The 22324-nt window shown below is 44.7% G+C and overlaps 1 protein-coding gene across 3 annotated transcripts in view; it reads left to right on the plus strand.

The window, feature by feature from the left end:
* Positions 1–22324, plus strand: part of LOC115128757 (mitogen-activated protein kinase 10) — a 94624-nt gene that overhangs the window by 20142 nt on the left and 52158 nt on the right. The gene's annotated exons all lie outside the window — the stretch shown is intronic.

Genomic DNA, 22324 nt, shown 5'->3' on the forward strand with positions numbered 1-22324 from the left:
AGTCTGCTGTTCCCACATGCTTCAAGAGGGACACCATTGTTCCTGTTCCAAAGAAAGCTAAGGTAAGCTAAGGTAACTGAGCTAAACTGAGCTAAACTTCCGTCATCAGTGCAACTGCTTTGAGAGACTAGTCAAGGACCATATCACCTCCACCCTACCTGACACCCTAGACCCACTCTAATTTGCTTACCGCCCAAATAGGTCCACAGACGATGCAATCTCAACCACACTGCCCTAACCCATCTGGACAAGAGGAATACCTATGTGAGAATGCTGTTCATCGACTACAGCTCAGCATTTAACACCATAGTACCCTCCAAACTTGTCATCAAGCTCAAGACCCTGGGTCTCGACCCCACCCTGTGCAACTGGGTACTGGACTTCCTGACGGGCCGCCCCCAGGTGGTGAGGGTAGGTAACAACATCTCCACCCCGCTGATCCTCAACACTGGGGCCCCACAAGGGTGCGTTCTGAGCCCTCTCCTGTACTCCCTGTTCACCCACGACTGCGTGGCCATGCACGCCTCCAACTCAATCATCAAGTTTGCGGACGACACTACCGTGATAGGCTTGATTACCAACAACGATGAGACGGCCTACAGGGAGGAGGTGAGGGCCCTCGGAGTGTGGTGTCAGGAAAATAACCTCACACTCAACGTCAACAAAACAAAGGAGATGATTGTGTACTTCAGGAAACAGCAGAGGGAGCACCCCCGTATCCACATCGATGGGACAGTAGTGGAGAGGGTAGTATGTTTCAAGTTCCTCGGCGTACACATCACAGACAAACTGAATTGGTCCACCCACACAGACAGCATCGTGAAGAAGGTGCAGCAGCGCCTCTTCAACCTCAGGAGGCTGAAGAAAATTGGCTTGTCACCAAAAGCACTCAGAAACTTCTACAGATGCACAATCGAGAGCATCCTGTCGGGCTGTATCACCGCCTGATACGGCAACTGCTCCGCCCACAACCGTAAGGGTAGTGAGGTCTGCACAACGCATCACCGGGGGCAAACTACCTGCCCTCCAGGACACATATACCACCCGTTGTCACAGGAAGGCCATAAAGATCATCAAGGACAACAACCACCCGAGCCACTTTAAACTCTGCCACTTTGTTTACATACCCTACATTACTCATCTCATATGCATATACTGTACTCGATACCATCTACTGCATCTTGCCTATGCCGTTCTATACCATCACTCATTCATATCTTTATGTACATATTCTTTATCCCTTTACACTTGTGTGTATAATGTAGTAGTTTTGGAATTGTTAGATTACTCGTTGGTTATTACTGCATTGTCGGAACTAGAAGTACAAGCATTTCGCTACACTCGCATTAACATTTGCTAACCATGTGTATGTGACATACATTTGATTTGATTCACCTGGTCAGTCTGTCATGGAAAGAGCAGGTGTTCTTAATGTTTTGTATACTCAGTGTATACTGTAATGTACTATTATGATGATGACTATTATGATTTTACTTTACAGTAAATTTTATCTGATGTTGACAAGATCAGAGATGTACTGTATGTAACAAATGCATACCCTGTACAGTAAACATGTATCCAAAATGAAGTTGGTGGGGTTTACACTGCTTTACTAAAATTGCATTTGCCAATTGGCCTGGAACCTCTACTGACCCTCTACTGCCGACACGGAGCCCCGCCGATCCATCACGACTGGTCCGCCGACATAATCGTCCGAGGGGGTTTCAACAGGCTTTTCCGCTGCGACATCGCCAAAGATCCATCTGCTGGCCAAGGCCCGCGAGCTTTCTGAATCGCTGTATCTCCAGCTCACCGCATGAAGAGGAATAAACAGACTCACCCCATCGCGACGTCCCCCAAAGGTTAACTCTCTAGCCCTCGCTATCTCCCTGCTTGCTAATTCGGCCTGCTAACGGCTAGCTTGTCAAGCTCCGGTCCGCTAACTGCTACCTTGTCTAGCTCGGGCCTACGAACTGTTAGCTTGTTAGCACAGGCCTGCTAACCGTCTGAACCACCGCGTCCCAATCACTCTCTGACCCCATTTACTTTCTATCTCTTTTTGATTTTTAATTTGTTTATACCTTCCGGAAACCTGCCTCACCCAATGTGATACGGAATCGCTATTACTTTTACTCTTATTTTTATTTTTATGACACACTCAAGAACCTCCAGACGCTAACCAGCTACAAGCTAGTTAGTCATTGTTAGTTTAAAAAAAAAAACCTGGATAACACTCGCCAGCCCAGCCCCCCTGCCCATCCACCGCTGCCCCCTGGACACTGATCTCTTGGCTACATAGCTGACGCACGCTGGACTGTCCATTAATCACGGTACTCCTTTCTGCTTGTTTGTCTTACCTGTCGGCCCCGTTGCCTAGTCAACGCCATTTTACCTGCTGTTTGTTGTGCTAGCGGATTAGCCTCGCCTACTGTTTTTAGCTAGCTTTCCAAATTCAACACCTGTGATTACTGTATGCCTCGCTGTATGTCTCTCTCAGATGTCAATATGCCTTGTATACTGTTGTTCAGGTTAGTTATAATTGTTTTAGTTCACAATGGAGCCCCTAGACCCACTCTGCATACCCCTGTTACCTCCTTTGTCCCACCTCCCACACATGCGGTGACCTCACCCATTACAACCAGCATGTCCAGAGATACAACCTGTCTCATCATCACCCAGTGCCTGGGCTTACCTCCGCTGTACCCGCACCCCACCATACCCCTGTCTGCGCATTATGCCCTGAATATATTCTACCATGCCCAGAAACCTGCTCCTCTTATCCTCTGCCCCCAACGCTCTAGGCGACCAGTTTTGATAGCCTTTAGCCGCACCCTCATACTACTCCTTCTCTGTTCCGCGGGTGATGTGGAGGTAAACCCAGGCCCTGCATGTCCCCAGGTACCCTCATTTGTTGACTTCTGTGATCGAAAAAGCCTTGGTTTTATGCATGTCAACATCAGAAGCCTCCTCCCTAAGTTTGTTTTACTCACTGCTTTAGCACACTCTGCTAACCCTGATGTCCTTGCCGTGTCTGAATCCTGGCTCAGGAAGGCCACCAAAAATTCAGAGATTTCCATACCCAACTATAACATCTTCCGTCAAGATAGAACTACCAAAGGGGGCGGAGTTGCAGTCTACTGCAGAGATAGCCTGCAAAGTAATGTCATACTTTCCAGGTCCATACCCAAACAGTTCGAACTACTAATTTTGAAAATTACCCTCTCCAGAAATAAGTCTCTCACTGTTGCCGCCTGCTACCGGCCACCCTCAGCTCCCAGCTGTGCCCTGGACACCATTTGTGAATTGATCACCCCCCATCTAGCTTCAGAGTTTGTTCTGTTAGGTGACCTAAACTGGGATATGCTTAACACCCCGGCAGTCCTACAATGTAAGCTAGATGCCCTCAATCTCACTCAAATCATCAAGGAACCCACCAGGTACAGCGATCACTGCCTCATTGCCTGTATCTGCCACGGAGCCGCAGTCAAACGACCACCCCTCATCACTGTCAAACGCTCCCTAAAACACTTCTGTGAGCAGGCCTTTCTAATCGACCTGGCCCGGGTATCCTGGAAGGACATTGACCTCATCCCGTCAGTTGAGGATGCCTGGTCATTCTTTAAAAGTAACTTTTTCACCATTTTAGATAAGCATGCTCCGTTCAAAAAATGCAGAACCAAGAACAGATACAGCCCTTGGTTCACTCCAGACCTGACTGCCCTCGACCAGCACAAAAACATCCTGTGGCGGACTGCAATAGCATCGAATAGCCCCCGTGATATGCAACTGTTCAGGGAAGTCAGGAACCAATACACGCAGTCAGTCAGGAAAGCTAAGGCCAGCTTCTTCAGGCAGAAGTTTGCATCCTGTAGCTCCAACTCCAAAAAGTTCTGGGACACTGTGAAGTCCATGGAGAACAAGAGCACCTCCTCCCAGCTGCCCACTGCACTGAGGCTAGGTAACACGGTCTCCACCGATAAATCCACGATTATCGAAAGCTTCAATAAGCACTTCTCAACGGCTGGCCATGCCTTCCGCCTGGCTACTCCAACCTCGGCCAACAGCTCCGCCCCCCGCAGCTCCTCGCCCAAGCCTCTCCAGGTTCTCCTTTACCCAAATCCAGATAGCAGATGTTCTGAAAGAGCTGCAAAACCTAGACCCGTACAAATCAGCTGGGCTTTACAATCTGGACCCTTTATTTCTGAAACTATCTGCCGCCATTGTCGCAACCCCTATTACCAGCCTGTTCAACCTCTCTTTCATATCGTCTGAGATCCCCAAGGATTGAAAGCTGCCGCAGTCATCCCCCTCTTCAAAGGGGAGACACCCTGGACCCAAACTGCTATAGACCTATATCCATCCTGCCCTGCCTATCTAAGGTCTTCGAAAGCCAAGTCAACAAACAGGTCACTGACCATCTCGAATCCCACCGTACCTTCTCCGCTGTGCAATCTGGTTTCCGAGCCGGTCACGGGTGCACCTCAGCCACGCTCAAGGTACTAAACGATATCATAACCGCCATCGATAAAAGACAGTACTGTGCAGCCGTCTTCATCGACCTCGCCAAGGCTTTCGACTCTGTCAATCACCATATTCTTATCGGCAGACTCAATAGCCTCGGTTTCTCGGATGACTGCCTTGCCTGGTTCACCAATTACTTTGCAGACAGAGTTCAGTGTGTCAAATCGGAGGGCATGCTGTCCGGTCCTCTGGCAGTCTCTATGGGGGTGCCACAGGGTTCAATTCTCGGGCCGACTCTTTTCTCTGTATATATCAATGATGTTGCTCTTGCTGCGGGCGATTCCCTGATCCACCTCTACGCAGACGACACCATTCTATATACTTTCGGCCCGTCATTGGACACTGTGCTATCTAACCTCCAAACGAGCTTCAATGCCATACAGCACTCCTTCCGTGGCCTCCAACTGCTCTTAAACGTGAGTAAAACCAAATGCATGCTTTTCAACCGATCGCTGCCTGCACCCGCATGCCCGACTAGCATCACCACCCTGGATGGTTCCGACCTTGAATATGTGGACATCTATAAGTACCTAGGTGTCTGGCTAGACTGCAAACTCTCCTTCCAGACTCACATCAAACATCTCCAATCGAAAATCAAATCAAGAGTCGGCTTTCTATTCCGCAACAAAGCCTCCTTCACTCACGCCGCCAAGCTTACCCTAGTAAAACTGACTATCCTACCGATCCTCGATTTCGGCGATGTCATCTACAAAATGGCTTCCAACACTCTACTCAGCAAACTGGATGCAGTCTATCATAGTGCCATCCGTTTTGTCACCAAAGCACCTTATACCACCCACCACTGCGACTTGTATGCTCTAGTCGGCTGGCCCTCGCTACATATTCGTCGCCAGACCCACTGGCTCCAGGTCATCTACAAGTCCATGCTAGGTAAAGCTCCGCCTTATCTCAGTTCACTGGTCACTATGGCAACACCCATCCGTAGCACACGCTCCAGCAGGTGTATCTCACTGATCATCCCTAAAGCCAACACCTCATTTGGCCGCCTTTCGTTCCAGTACTCTGCTGCCTGTGACTGGAACGAACTGCAAAAATCGCTGAAGTTGGAGACTTTTATCTCCCTCACCAACTTCAAACATCAGCTATCCGAGCAGCTAACCGATCGCTGCAGCTGTACATAGTCTATTGGTAAATAGCCCACCCATTTTCACCTACCTCATTCCCATACTGTTTTTATACTGTTTTTTTATTTATTTATTTATTTACTTTTCTGCTCTTTTGCACACCAATATCTCTACCTGTACATGACCATCTGATCATTTATCACCCCAGTGTTAATCTGCAAAATTGTATTATTCACCTACCTCCTCATGCCTTTTGCACACATTGTATATAGACTGCCCATTTTTTTTTTCTACTGTGTTATTGACTTGTTAATTGTTTACTCCATGTGTAACTCTGTGTTGTCTGTTCACACTGCTATGCTTTATCTTGGCCAGGTCGCAGTTGCAAATGAGAACTTGTTCTCAACTAGCCTACCTGGTTAAATAAAGGTGAAATAAAATAAATAAAAAATAAGTTACTGTAATACCATAATACAATATATTCCATTTACATAGCAGACACTTTTATCCAAAGTGACAACAGTGAGTCTGCACATTTTCGTATGTGACCCCAGTGGGAATCGTACCCACAACTCTGGTGTTGCTAGTGCCACACGAACTGAGTAACGTACAGGAACAATACAATACTGTAAAATACAATACATGACGATTACAGTACAGGTGAAAGATGTATCATTGCCATACCCATGAGACTACCTTCCTCATTCAGGCCATGAATGAGACATGCAATGTCATTGTTCCAGACCTGTGTCAGGCTTGGGTTCGCCATGCCAAAAAGGTTTTTCCCTAAGTACATGAGCAATGGGCACATTTACTGTGATGTCGATGAGAACCTATGGCCAAATGCTCAAGACAGGCTTAATGCAAACTAGTGCCTGCTAAATATTGTTTCTTTCATTTAGTTTTATTTGATTACAGAATACATACAGTATGTTGTAATTAAACAATACATTTATTTTTTGTATCAATGATTATTGAAGATGTCTTCAATGATCACACCTTTGATCAGACATGGGATAGAAATTATGGAAATGTGATGTTCAGTCAATGTTAATGAGTAGTGCAAGTGTATTGCCTAATGTCAAAACAGTGTTCTGCACTGTAATATCACATTCAAAGGGTCATTTTATTGGATTAACTGGTTGTTAAAATGTTTTATTTTATTTAACTAGGGAAGTCCGTTAAGAACAAATTCTTATTTACGATGAATGGCTACCAAAAGGCAAAAGGCCTCCTGCGGGGACGGGGGCTGGGATTAACAATGAAAAATAAATATTGGACAAAACACACATCACGACAAGAGATACAACACTACATAAAGAGAGACCTAAGACAACAACATAGCAAGGCAGCAACACATGACACAGCATGGTAGCAACACAACATGGTAGCAGCACAAAACATGGTACAAACATTATTGGGTACAGACAACAGCACAAAGGGCAAGAAGGTAGAGACAACAATACATCACGCATGATTGAGTCTTTGAATGAAGAGATTGAGATAAAACTGTCCAGTTTGAGTGTTTGTTGCAGCTCGTTGAATGTGGAGGATGAGGGCTGCAGCAGATATCTCAGATAAGGGGGAGTGAGGCCTAAGAGGGTTTTATAAATAAGCATCAACCACTGGGTCTTGCAACGGGTATACAGAGATGACCAGTTTACAGAGGAGTATAGAGTGCAGTGATGTGTCCTATAAGGAGCATTAGTGGCCAATCTGATGGCCGAATGGTAAATAACATCCTAGCCGTTCGAGAGCACCCTTACCTGACTATCTATAAATGATGTCTCCGTAATCTAGCAAGGGTAGGATGGTCATCTGAATCAGGGTTAGTTTGGTAGCTGGGGTGAAAGAGGAGCAATTGCGATAGAAGAAACCAAGTCTAGATTTAGCTTTAGCCTGCAGCTTTGATATGTGCTGAGAGAAGGACACTATCTAGCCATACTCCGAAGTACTTGTATGAGGTGACTACCTCAAGCTCTAAACCCTCAGAGGTAGTAATCACACCAGTGGGGAAAGGGGCATTCCTCTTACCAAACCACATGACCTTTGTTTTGGAGGTGTTCAGAACAAGGTTAAGGGTAGAGGAAGCTTGTTGGACACTAAGAAAGCTTTGTTGTAGAGCATTTAACACTAAATCCGGGGAGGGACCAGCTGAGTAGAAGACTGTATCATCTGCATATAAATGGATGAGAGAGCTTCCTACTGCCTGAGCTATGTTGTTGATGTAAATTGAGAAAAGCGTGGGGCCTAGGATTGACCCTTGGAGTACTCCCTTAGTGACAGGCAGTGGCTGAGACATCAGATTTTCTGACTTTATACACTGCACTCTTTGAGAGAGGTAGTTAGCAAACCAGGCCAAAGACCCCTCAGAGACACCAATACTCCTTAGCCGGCCCACAAGAATGGAATGGTCTACCGTATCAAAAGCTTTGGCTAAGTCAATAAAATAGCAGCACAACATTGCTTAGAATCAAGGGCAATGGTGACATCATTGAGGACCTTTTAAGGTTGCAGTGACACATCCATAACCTGAGCGGAAACCAGATTGCATACCAGAGAGAATACTATAGACATCAAGAAAGTCAGTCAGTTGATTATTGACAAGTTTTTCCAACACTTTTGATAAACAGGGCAAAATAGAAATAGGCCTATAACAGTTAGGATCAGCTTGATCTCCCCCTTAAAATAAAGGATGAACCATGGCTGCCTTCCAAGCAATGGGAACCTCCCCAGAAAGGAGAGGCTTGTTAAAAAGTTCAGAGATAGGCTTGGCGATGATAGGGGCAGCAACCTTAAAGAAGTAAGGGAACACCCCCCTGAAATGGACAAAAATGAATGGGAAGTCATTGGCATTGGACAAACCATATACACGGTGTCCAATACCACCCGATTCGGCGTCGTTTCATGTAAAGTTGATTGCAAATGCCATATGGCAAATGCCAGGTGTAACACTTTGAAAATCCAACAGGTGGCGAGTGCGCTCCATCGTGGTTTTTCATATTGCAAATGCAACCCAAGTCAACATCCAAAAGCAAAATTTTGAAAAAGTGATTTTTTTTTACATAACCTAGCAACCCCTTATAAAAGTGCTTTCTGGACCGTTTTTTGAAATTCTTTCAACTTTTGTGTCAATTACACATGTATAAGAACTGTATCAACATACTTTAGTCATATTTTATTATCTTTTTTTAATTAATTTTTTTACTTGTGCATAAGGCATATGTTATGTCCATTTGCAATATGATTTCATAGAAAGTCGAAGTCAAAAGTCACTCTTTTTGGGGCCAAATGCCATAAGAAATTTGACATGCTCAAAAATACTGCAGAAATGCAAAATTGACTGGCCTGATGAACACAGGATGGCCGGGCAGTGATAGTTGCTCCTTTCCATCGCTCGTTGTGTTGATTTCATCATGTCCAATTGGTGATGGTTTTTTCACTGTTGAATCATATTGCAAGTGCACGTGCATTTGCAATATGTTTCAATGGGAATTTACCATCACGAATTTGGCATGCTCAAAAGTCAAACTATACTTTGCTCAAACTATACTTTTGTCAACTTTTATTATCATAATTTTTTTTTTTTTTACTTGTGCATAAGGCATATGTTTTGTCCATTTGCAATATGATTTCATAGCAGGTCAAAGTCAAAAGTCACTTTTTTGGGGGCCAAATGCCATAAGAAATTTGACATGCTCAAATATCCTGCAGAAATGCAGAATTGACTGGCCTGATGAACACAGGATGGCCGTGCAGTGATAGTCGTTCCTTTCCTTCACTCGTTGTGTTGATTTCATCATGTCCATTTGGTGATGTTTTTTTCACTATTGAATCATATTGCAAATGCACGTGCATTTGCAATATGTTTCAATGGGCATTTACCATTACGAATTTGTCATGCTCAAAAATCCTGCAGGAATGCAAAATTGACTGGCCTGATGAACACAGGATGGCCTGGCACTGATAGTGGGTCTTCTCCATGGCTCGTTGTGTTGATTTCATTATGTCCATTTGTTTATGTTTTCTCACTTTTGCAAAGTCACTGTGCATTTGCAATATGGTTCAATGGGCATTTACCATCACGAATTTGTCATGCTATAAAAATCCTGCAGGAATGCTAAATTGACTGGCCCGATGAACTCGGGATGGCTGGGCAGTGATTCTGGTTCCTCTCCATCGCTCGTTAGGGTTGATTTCAGAATGTCACTTTGGTGATGGTACCTCACTGTTTAAACATATTGCAAATGGACAATAGTCACCAGCAAGTCACCGTCCATCATTCAATTAGATATCATTCTGACACCAAACTGATACAAACTGACACCAAACCCACTTTTTACAACTCGTTTAGTAGCCAACTATCACATACTTCAGAGCTGGCCCAAAATTCACAACGCCTTCTGTTCAAATCATAATAAAAACGTAAAACACGTAGTTACGTTCCAGCTGCGGGTCCAGTTCAGATGTCATGTGTAGGCCTAGCTGAGGCGACCTCGAATCCCAAGTTTCGGCTCGATAGGTCATTTGGTGTCCGAGCAAGACCCTAATTGGTGCTGAAAATCCACTTTTTTCCATGACTTGCTACGGGGTCCTTGAATGAGCTATCGGACAGAAACATTGGGGTCCGTCTATATGGGCCGAGACGGTCGCAATGCACCTAGTCTTGCGACTCTGGGACATTTCTAAATGTCGTCATTTTCGTGATGCAAAAATGAATTGAAGTCATTACAAATGTACAAGGCTGTTTCTCGGTCCGAGAACCTTCTAGAGCCACGAAACTCATCACGCACTATCGACCTGAGGTCCAGAACAGGATTCTAAAGTTTCGGAACTCTAGGTCTGACGGTTCTTTAAAAGTTCCAACAAGGTTAACTAATGCAGGCAGTGTATGTCTCTACGCACCCCTATGTGTCCCTCCTTCCAAGCTGTGTGTGTGTGTGATTTAGATTTTCTTTGAAATTTTATGGGAAAAATGACTAATTTACAGTTCATGGGGGTTGCCTAATCACATGTATGAAGTTTTGGAAAGATCTGACTTTTTTAACCCCTCGAAACAGCCCCTGAGACACCAATTATGGCACTTCCGGTTGGCACAGGAAGCTATAAGTCAACAAATATCCTCATTGGGGTATGCTTTTACAGAATCCTGAGTTTTAAGTCTTTACGTTAAGAACTGACTGATTTACACAGGGTTGAATGCACTATTTCTATCAAACTGCAGGTAGGGTATGGATATACACGTTTAGGGTGTTTTGAACCACTTCCGGTTGGTCCAGGAAGCTTAGAATCGACACAGGTAGACCTCATAGTGTCCTGATGGACTGTCATCGAAGACAGGTTCATAACCCACATAGGCTTCAGGTTGACTTTAGAGGAGCAGGCAATGTATTCCTATGGGGAGAGATGTCATTGTAATCTGTGAGATCAAAAAACCTTGTTTTACTGTTAAGGGTTAATGCCACACGGTCAAGGTTAGGCTTGCACAGATCGGGAGGACCTCAGGATCGTACCTGAGGTCGAATTGTGCTTCTCACCCTAACGGTTCTCTCACTGTCACCCAAAAGCAAATGACATTTAGGGCCAGGCTTCATTTTGGGCCTACTTTTTTTCACGGTCGCTGCACTCAGAGCAAGCTACGGTCAAGCGGGGCGTCTCGTTGAACTCGACATGGCCTAGAGAATATGGAAATGCCATTGCAGGCTCTGTGTGTCTTTAAGCACAGCACTTTGTCACTCCATCCTTGCTGTGTGTGTGTGTGTGTGTGTGTGTGTGTGTGTGTGTGTGTGTGTGTGTGTGTGTGTGTGTGTGTGTGTGTGTGTGTGTGTGTAAGAGAGAGAGAGAGCTTTTATTTGACATCTGTTGGGAGAAATGACTGACTTACAGTGTATGGGGGTTGCCTAATCACACACATGAAGTTTTGAAAAGATCTGACCTTTTTAACCCTTGGAAACAGCCACTATGACACCATTTAAGGCACTTCCGGTTGGCACAGGAAGCTATAAATAAACTCATATCCTGATTGGGGTATGCCTTTACAGAATCCTGAGTTTTAAGTCTTTATGTTAAGAACTGAGTTATTTATGGAGTGTGAGTGTGTGTTATTTCAGAAAATCATAGAAAATCACAGAAATCTCGCAGAGCTCCACAGCACACTTTAAAAAGATTTGTATGAACACCCTGCAACTGGATCTGTAACTGTTTAACCACTTAGTCCTATAGGGGCATTATTTCATTTTTGGATAAAAAGACGTGCCCGTTTTAAGCGCAATATTTTGTCACGAAAAGATGCTCGACTATGCTTGGACTTGATAGTTTTGGAAAGAAGACACTCTTACGTTTCCAGAACTGCAAAGATTTTCACTGTGAGTGCCTTAGAACAAATGCTTCAGGCAAAACCAAGATGTTTGAGCGACCAGGAAATGAACAGGATTTCTGAGGCTACGTTTTCCATGATCGCCTTATATGGCTGTGAATGCGACAGGAATGAACGGACACTTTCTGTCGTTTCCCCAAGGTGTCTGCAGCATTGTGACGTATTTGTAGGCATATCATTGGAAGATTGACCATAAGAGACTACAATTGCCAAGTGTCCCGCACGGTGTCTGCATGGAAATTGATGCGCAAAAGTCAGCTCCCAGTATTTTTCCATCCGAATCACAGAAGAATGCAGGCTTCCAGCAACGGCATTTCAATGAAGAGATATATGACAAAACACCTTCAGGATTGATTCAAACAACGTTTTCCATGTTTCAGTCGATATTATGGAGTTAATTCGGAAAAAAGTTCGACGTGTAGGTGACTGAATTTTCGGTTAGTTTCGGTAGCCAAATGCATAGTAACAAAACGGAACGATGTGTCCTACACAAGAATCTTTCAGGAAAAACTGGACATCTGCTATGTAACTGAGAGTCTCCTCATTGAAACATCTGAAGTTATTCAAAGGTAAATTATTTTATTTGATTCCTTGGCTGGTTTTTGTGAATATGTTGCGTGCTAAATGCTAACGCTAAATGCTAAGCTAGCTATCACCACTCTTACACAAATTATTGATTTTCTCTGGTTCAAAAGCATATTTTGAAAATCTGAGACGACAGGATTGTTAAGAAAAGGATAAGCTTGAGAGCAGGCATATTTATTTCATTTCATTTGCGATTTTTAGAAATCGCAATGGTATGGTAATGAGCTTGAGGCTGTATTTACGCTACCGCATGCGGGGGTGGGCGGACTATCAGGTTAAAAAAGAAAAAACTATTTTTGAACATCACCAATTTGACATTGTATGATTTCTCTTAAATGACGATAGATAAATGGCTGGTTCTTTTTTTATTGACTCCGGAGGCTCCTTGACTTTGACGTGAAGTGGAAAAATTATTGCTCTCTTTTCATTTTGGACCTTTAATCCCAGAAAAATGGCCATAACTCAAAAATCGTTGAGGCCTAGACGCTATCTTGTTCGGGGCCAACTGACCATTATGCCAAACCTACGCTCACCAAGTTTTGGCTTCGAAATATTTTCCGTTTTGGAGATAAGGCCACGTCGTGATTCGTGATGTTTTGTACATTTGCAATATGATTGCTTATGCCCTCTTGTGGGATTTACCGGGACAGCGGAAAAATTACCCAAATTTGATTCTTTTATAAAACGGAAACCGAATGTCCGAGAAAGTTCGTTTGATGACTTCCGGGTAGGTCCGGCCCTGCCGCTCGGCCCGACGCCGTCCGCGAATTTTACAAACGTTTTCGGACGTCTAGTAAGGGACCGTACATTTGCAATATGGACTTTCTCACTAACCATACAGTAAATGTCTAAATGTTCCCAACCTCTTAGTAGTTAGGGTGCATTTTTTCAACTTTTTGATAAAAAGCGTACAAAATTTCAACGTCCTGCTACTCATGCCAGGAATATAGTATATGCATATGATTAGTATATGTGGATAGAAAACACTCTGAAGTTTTTAAAACTGGTTAAATCATGTCTGTGACTATAACAGAACCTGTGTAGCAGGCAAAACCCCAAGGAAAAACTGTTCACAAAAAAAAAAGAAATATCCCTCCGCCAGAGTTCCCTGTAATTGTCTATGTCAAGGGAAATTAGATAGCGCCCAGTTTACAGTTCCTACAGCTTCCACACAATGTCGCCAGTCTTGGGAATTGGGTTGAAGTTAATCTTTGGTGAAATGAAGAATAGGCACTTCCTGTCAGAGGTTACACGGTGGAAAGTTATGAAAGAGAGAAAATCGTCCATGATTTATTGACTTGCTGCTATTGAATACAGATCGCCCCGTCATCAATTTGATCGATTATTAACGTTTACAAATACCTAAAGTTGGATTACAAAAGTAGTTTGAAGTATTTTGGCAAAGTTTATAGGCGACTTAAAAAAAAAATGTAATGACGTTGCTTTTTGGAAAGCTGTTTTTTTCTGGATCAGACGGGCTTTATAAATTGACATTTTGGGTATACATGGACGGAATTAATCGAAAAAAAATAACCAATTGTGATGTTTATGGGACATATTGGAGTGCCAACAAAGAAGCTCGTCAAAGGTAATGTATGTTTTATATTTTATTTCTGCGTTTTGTGTAGCGCCGGCTACGCTAATTCTTTTGATTACGTCTCCTTCAGGTATTTCGGGGGGGGTGCATGCTATCAGATAATAGCTTCTCATGCTTTCGCCGAAAAGCATTTTTAAAATCTGACATGTTGGCTCGATTCACAACGAGTGTAGCTTTAATTGAGTACCCTGCATGTGTGATTTAATGAAAGTTTGAGTTTTATCGAGTACTATATGAATTTGGCGCTACGCATTTCCCCAGGCTAGTGGCTAGGTGAGACGCTAGCGTCTCAGTGGTCTTAAGAGGTATGAAAGGGTCTAAACCATCTGTCCCAGATGTTTTTTTGGGGTCAAGTTTCAGGAGCTCCTTTGGCACCTCGGACTCAGTGACTGCCTGCAGGGAGGAACTTTCTAGCGGGGCAGGGGAAAAAGAGGCAGAAGCATCAGGGATAGTTGAATTAGAAGGGATGGGAGATGAGGAAATGTTGGACGGGCAAGGAGGCATGGCTGAGTCAAATGGGAATCCTGACTTAATGAGGTGGTGATGTAAAGAGCTTATCCATGTGCTTCCTGTCTGTAACAACCACATCATCAACATTAAGGGACATCGGCAGTTGTGAGGAGGAGGGTTTATTCTCCAGGTCTTTAACCGTTTTCCAGAACTTCTTGGGGTTAGACACACAGAGAGAGAACTGCTCCTTAAAGTAACTAACTTTGGCCTTCCGGATATCTTGAGAGCACTTATTTCTCATTTGCCTGAACACGAGTATGCATGTGCCGAGCCTTTCGCCAAATGCAATTCTTGAGGTGGAGAAACTCTGCAAGATCATGGTCGAACCAGGGGCTGAACCTGTTTTTAATTCTCGTTTCCTTTATGTGGACGTGTTTGTTGAGAATACCACTGAAAATAATAAAAAAGAAGGTCCAAGCGTCTTCGACAGAGGAGATCAAGCTGATTCTGTACCATTTTACAGCAGCCAGTTCATGAAGGAAGGCTTGCTCATTAAAGATTTTTAGCAAGCGTCTATGACAAATCAGAACAGATCGTTTCACTGAACAGACATTCCAAGCTCAGGCTGTAAAACAGTGATCACTGTTCACACCAGACTGATACCTATTAGGATTATTTGTGAGGATAACATTTAGGAGAGTAGCCTTTTCTGGGTGTTTGGAGTCATACTTTGTGGGATTGGTAATAATCTGGGAAATATTTAGGAAGCTCTATTGCTTTAGGACTTGGTCAGGTAGTTTAAGCATGTCCCAGTTTAGGTCACCTAGCAGGACAAATTCAGACTTAGTGTAAGGGGCCAGGAGAGAGCTTTGGGCAGGTAGGGTACAGGCCGGTGCTGATGGAGGATGATAGCACCCAGCAACAGTCAACAAAGAGCCAGCAAATCAAATTGTTTGGGGACATACATGGTGGAGACAACCGAGCACTGAAGTTGATCCTTGGTAAAGATAGCCACTCCCCCACCTTTGGAAGATCTGTCTTGCCGAAAAAGGTTATAACCAGAAAGGTTAACATCAGCATTCAAAACACTCTTCCTTAACCACCTCTCAGTAATGACTAACACATCTAGATTGGAGCTGTAAACCCACACTTTCAATTGATCCATTTTAGGTAATAATCTTCTAGTATTAACGTGCAGAAAACCCAGGCTTTTACGAGAGCAGAAATCAGTGAAGCAGATATCAGAGCACAAGTCAGAATTGGTGCTAAAACAGGAGATGTGCCAGGGTGTACATGCATATTTCCAGATATCATTAACAGTCATACAATCAAAGCACGGCTTAGGACAGGGAGAGCTTGGCAGTGCTGATTTATGACATCTGAATGTGCATTAGATGGCAACACGATCATATTGTACAACATGTTCATCAGGTAACATGAATACAAAGCCAGCAAAAGGAGGTTAGAATAGGATGGGAGGCCAAAAGTCTGTGTAAACAATAGAGAGTCAGAGTCCCGAGAGTATGGGAACAAACAGTCTGTCCCACGGCTTGGTAAAGAAGGTTTGTAGTCAACAAGGCATGCAGGAGTCATGAGGCAAATGGCAAAATGCACACAAAAAAAGAAAAATAACGACTTGGGGTTAGCCATTGTAAGTTCAGAGTCACTTGCCCCAATAGTGCGTGTGTGCTGGAGGTGAGCGAAAGCTCAGGAGAGAAGGGGGAGTGTGGTGGAGTTACCTGTACCAGACTGGGAGACAGGCCAGGGCAGGCGGTGAACAGATTGCCAGGTGGAATCCAAGCAGCAGTGCAGCAGGCAATGGGAGTAGGTGTCACACCCACTTGGGAGAATCTTTAATTTCTGGATTTCTTGTAGAAAATGTCAGTGGATGGCTTCAAAGTCTGCTGCCACTTGTTGGGCCCAAAGGCATCGACACCTCTCACTTCACACCTCAGTGCTAATTGAAGTTGTATCTGGTCTGTCCTAGCAAGCTCAGTTCCAGGTTGTATGGTGTCTTCAGGTCTCTGCTGTTTGTTTGCTAAAGCACCCTGTGTATACAGTTGAAGTCAGAACTTTACATACACTTAGGTTGGAGTCATTAAAACTCATTTTTCAACTACTCCACAAATGTCTGGTTAACAAACTATAGTTTTGGCAAGTAGGTTAGGACATCTACTTTGTGCATGACATAAGTAATTTTTCCAACAATTGTTTACAGACAGATTATTTCACTTATAATTCACTGTATCACAATTCCAGTGGGTCAGAAGTTTATATACACTAAGTTGACTGTGCATTTAAACAGCTTGGAAAATTCCACAAAATACCTGTGGATGTATTTCAAGGCCTACCTTCAAACTCGGTGCCTCTTTCCTTGACATCATGGGAAAATCAAAAGAAATCAGCCAAGACCTCAGAAAAAAAATTGTAGATCTCCACAAGTTTAGTTCATCCTTGGGAGCAATTTCCAAATGCCTGAAGGTACCACGTTCATCTGTACAAACAATAGTACCCAAGTATAAACACCATGGGACCATGCAGCTGTCATACCGCTCAGGAAGGAGATGAGTTCTGTCTCCTAGAGATGAATGTACTTTGGTGCGAAAGCACTATGTCCACAGTAAAACGAGTCCTATATAGACAAACTGAAAGGCTGCTCAGCAAGGAATAAGCCACTGCTCCAAACCGCCATAAAAAATAGCCAGCCCACGGTTTGCACATGGGGACAAAGATTGTACTTTTTGGAAAAATGCCCTCTGGTCTGATGAAACAAAAATAGAACTGTTTGGCCATAATGACCCTCGTTATGTTTGGAGGAAAAAGGGGGAGGCTTGCAAGCCGAAGATCACCATCCCAACCGTGAAGCACGGGGGTGGCAGCATCCTGTTGTGGGGGTGCTTTGCTGCAGGAGGGACTGGTGCACTTCACAAAATAGATGGCATCATGAGATAGAACAATTATGTGGATATATTGAAGCAACATCTCAAGATATCAGACAGGAAGTTAAAGCTTGGTCGCAATTGGGTCTTTCAAATGGACAAGGACCCCAAGCATACTTCCAAAGTTGTGGAGAAATGGCTTAAGGACAACAAATTCAAAGTTTTGGAGTGGCCATCATAAAGCGCTGACCTCAATTATATAGAACATTTGTGGGCAGAACTGAAAAAGCGTGTGTGAGCAAGGAGGCCTACAGACCTGACCCAGGCACACCAGCTCTGTCAGGAGGAATGGGCCAAAATTCACCCAACTTATTGTGGGAAGCTTGTGGAAGGCTACCCGAAGCGTTTGACCCAAGTCAAATAATGTAAAGGCAATGCTACCAAATACTAATTGAGTGTATGTAAACTTCTGACCCACTGGGAATGTGATGAACGAAATAAAAGCTGAAATAAATCATTCTCTATACCATGGGTGTCAAACTCTGGCCCGTGGGCCAAATTTGGCCCGCGGGGTAATTATATTTGGCCCGCGAGACAATACCAAATTACTACTAGAGCTGGCCCGCCGGTATTATACAGCGCATTCACCACTAATACTACAAATGTTTTCGCTGTTTTCGCGCACCAATCAGGACAGGACCCAGAAACGCTCTCTCCTCTGTGACAGTAGTCATAGCAACATAGACGCTACAACTGTCAGCGAGCTAACCCTTCCCAAAAATGGCGAAAACAAAGGCAGAAAACAGGAGCTTTCTGGACAAGTGGGAGGCAGAATATCTGTTTACATATGTAAAAGACAAACCTGTTTGTCTTGTTTGTGGAGTCAACGTGGCTGTAAGTAAGGAGTACAACATTAGACGACACTATGAAACGAAACACCATGACAAATACAAGGACCTGGACATGACTCAAAGGAGCCAGAAAGTAGAGGAGATGAAAAGAAGTTTGGTTTCACAACAGAATATGTTTAAAAAAGCCACATCACAAAGCGAGGCTGCTGTAAAGGCTAGTTATATAGTGGCAGCAGAGATCGCAAAATCAGCCCGGCCTTTTAATGAGGGAGAGTTCATGAAAAAGTGCATGATGAAGGTTTGTGACCTCGTATGCCCAGAGAAAAAACAAGCATTTTCAAACGTGAGCCTGAGCAGGAACACAGTAGCTGATCGCACATGTGATCTTGCCACCAATCTGTATGACCAGCTGATGGAAAAGGGAAAAGATTTTGTTGCGTTCTCCCTCGCTGTGGATGAGAGCTGCGACGCATCTGATACTGCTCAGCTGTCAGTCTTCATCCGTGGAGTGGACTCAAATCTGTGTGTTACGGAGGAGCTATTAGGATTCAAATCAATGCATGGCACAACCACAGGAAAGGAAATCTTTGAGGAGGTTTCCAAATGTGTAACTGAAATAAAGCTGCCGTGGGATAAACTCGTTGGATTAACGACAGATGGTGCGCCAGCGATGTGCGGTAAAAAGAGTGGACTGGTGGGCATGGTTCGGGAGAAGATGCGGGAAGAGAACTGTGCAGGTGAGCTAACTGTTTACCACTGCATCATACATCAGGAAGCACTGTGTGCCAAAGCCCTAAAGATGGAACATGTTATGACCACAGTAACACAGGTAGTTAACTGTATAAGAGCCAAAGGTCTAAATCACCGCCAGTTTAAATCTTTTCTGGAGGAGTGTGGTTCGGAATACGCAGACGTGCCGTATCACACAGAGGTGAGATGGCTAAGCAGAGGAAAAGTACTGAACAGATGTTTCGAGCTGCGTGAGGAAATATGTCAATTCCTGGAAACCAAAGGGAAGGATACAGCAGAGCTCCGGGAGCAAAAGTTCCTGTGTGAGCTGGCCTTTCTCTGTGACATCTCGAGCCATCTCGATGCGCTGAACCTGCAGCTTCAGGGGCGGGGGCGCATCATCACAGACATGTACGCTGCAGTGAGGGCCTTCAAAACTAAACTGCCTGTGGGAGAAACAGATGCTGCAAGGAAACCCTTGCCATTTTCCCTGCTGCCAATCTATAAAAGCGCAGATCTCTACCGCCGTGTTCCCATGCGCACAGTTTGCTGAAAAACTCAGTGTTCTCGCCGCTGAGTTTAGCCGGCGATTTGCCGACTTCGATGCCCAGAAATGCAAGTTTGAACTGCTTAGTAATCCCTTCGCAGTTGATGTGGAAAATGCACCAACCAACATCCAAATGGAGCTGATTGAACTCCAGTGCAACGACACGCTGAAGTCAAAGTATGATGCTGTGGGCGCCGCACAGTTTCCACGGTTCATCCCTGACACAATGCCTCAGCTCCGCACCCAAGCTGCTCAGATGCTCTCCATGTTCGGCAGCACTTATCTATGCGAGCAACTTTTCTCCTCGATGAAGATGACCAAAACAACTCACAGGAGACATCTGACTGATGAACATCTTCGCTCGATACTGAGGATTTCTTCAGCTCAGAGCTTGAGCCCAGACATTGATGAACTAGCATCCAAGAAGAGATGCCAGGTATCTGGCTTGGGCACATCAGATTAGACCAGTGTGCAATAATTAACGTTTTCTTTATGCACTTTTTCTTGCTACAAGGCATGGGCTTGAATGGTTGATTGATTTATTTTCATTTTATTTGTAAAATTATTAGCCAGTGGAAAAAGTTTATTTTGGTATTTAAATCAGAAGGCTGCAAATAGAAAAGAGGCATACAATTTTTATTTAAATTTTATTTATTTAATAAATGAATGCCATTGATGTGTTTTTTCATTTGAAATTCGATTTTGCATGTCTCCACTATTAAATTCTATATTGTATGGTAATAAGCGATGCTTGTTCCATATTCAATGTTAAAGCAAAACGTGTTTGGGTCCATATTAAAAAGTTAATTTGTTCAATGTTGGCCCGTGACTTTGTTCAGGTTTTACATTTTGGCCCACTGGGTATTTGAGTTTGACACCCCTGCTCTATACTATTATTCTGACATTTCTCATTCTTAAAATATAGTGGTGATCCTAACTGACCTAAAACAGGGAATTTTTACATTTTACATTTACATTTAAGTCATTTAGCAGACGCTCTTATCCAGAGCGACTTACAAATTGGTGCGTTCACCTTAAGACATCCAGTGGAACAGCCACTTTACAATAGTGCATCTAAATCTTTTAAGGGGGGAGGGGGTGAGAAGGATTACTTTATCCTATCCTAGGTATTCCTGAAAGAGGTGGGGTTTCAGGTGTCTCCGGAAGGTGGTGATTGACTCCGCTGTCCTGGCGTCGTGAGGGAGTTTGTTCCACCATTGGGGGGCCAGAGCAGCGAACAGTTTTGACTGGGCTGCGCGGGAACTGTACTTCCTCAGTGGTAGGGAGGCAAGCAGGCCAGAGGTGGATGAACGCAGTGCCCTTGTTTGGGTGTAGGGCCTGATCAGAGCCTGGAGGTACTGAGGTGCCGTTCCCCTCACAGCTCCGTAGGCAAGCACCATGGTCTTGTAGCGGATGCGAGCTTCAACTGGAAGCCAGTGGAGAGAGCGGAGGAGCGGGGTGACGTGAGAGAACTTGGGAAGGTTGAACACCAGACGGGCTGCGGCGTTCTGGATGAGTTGTAGGGGTTTAATGGCACAGGCAGGGAGCCCAGCCAACAGCGAGTTGCAGTAATCCAGACGGGAGATGACAAGTGCCTGGATTAGGACCTGCGCTGCTTCCTGTGTGAGGCAGGGTCGTACTCTGCTGATGTTGTAGAGCATGAACCTACAAGAACGGGCCACCGCCTTGATGTTAGTTGAGAACGACAGGGTGTTGTCCAGGATCACGGCAAGGTTCTTAGCGCTCTGGGAGGAGGACACAATGGAGTTGTCAACCATGATGGCGAGATCATGGAACGGGCAGTCCTTCCCCGGGAGGAAGAGCAGCTCCGTCTTGCCGAGGTTCAGCTTGAGGTGGTGATCAGTCATCCACACTGATATGTCTGCCAGACATGCAGAGATGCGATTCGCCACCTGGTCATCAGAAGGGGGAAAGGAGAAGATTAATTGTGTGTCGTCTGCATAGCAATGATAGGAGAGACCATGTGAGGTTATGACTGAGCCAAGTGACTTGGTGTATAGCGAGAATAGGAGAGGGCCTAGAACAGAGCCCTGGGGGACGCCAGTGGTGAGAGCGCGTGGTGAGGAGACAGATTCTCGCCACGCCACCTGGTAGGAGCGACCTGTCAGGTAGGACGCAATCCAAGCGTGGGCCGCGCCGGAGATGCCCAACTCGGAGAGGGTGGAGAGGAGGATCTGATGGTTCACAGTATCGAAGGCAGCCGATAGGTCTAGAAGGATGAGAGCAGAGGAGAGAGAGTTAGCTTTAGCAGTGCGGAGGGCCTCCGTGATACAGAGAAGAGCAGTCTCAGTTGAATGACTAGTCTTGAAACCTGACTGATTTGGATCAAGAAGGTCATTCTGAGAGAGATAGCGGGAGAGCTGGCCAAGGACGGCACGTTCAAGAGTTTTGGAGAGAAAAGAAAGAAGGGATACTGGTCTGTAGTTGTTGACATCGGAGGGATCGAGTGTAGGTTTTTTCAGAAGGGTGCAACTCTCGCTCTCTTGAAGACAGAAGGGACGTAGCCAGCGGTCAGGGATGAGTTGATGAGCGAGGTGAGGTAAGGGAGAAGGTCTCCGGAAATGGTCTGGAGAAGAGAGGAGGGAATAGGGTCAAGCGGGCAGGTTGTTGGGCGGCCGGCCGTCACAAGACGCAGATTTCATCTGGAGAGAGAGGGAGAAAGAGGTCAGAGCACAGGGTAGGG

The sequence above is a fragment of the Oncorhynchus nerka genome, linkage group LG4 (genome assembly GCF_034236695.1).
Source record: "Oncorhynchus nerka isolate Pitt River linkage group LG4, Oner_Uvic_2.0, whole genome shotgun sequence".
Classification (NCBI taxonomy): Eukaryota; Metazoa; Chordata; class Actinopteri; order Salmoniformes; family Salmonidae; genus Oncorhynchus; species Oncorhynchus nerka.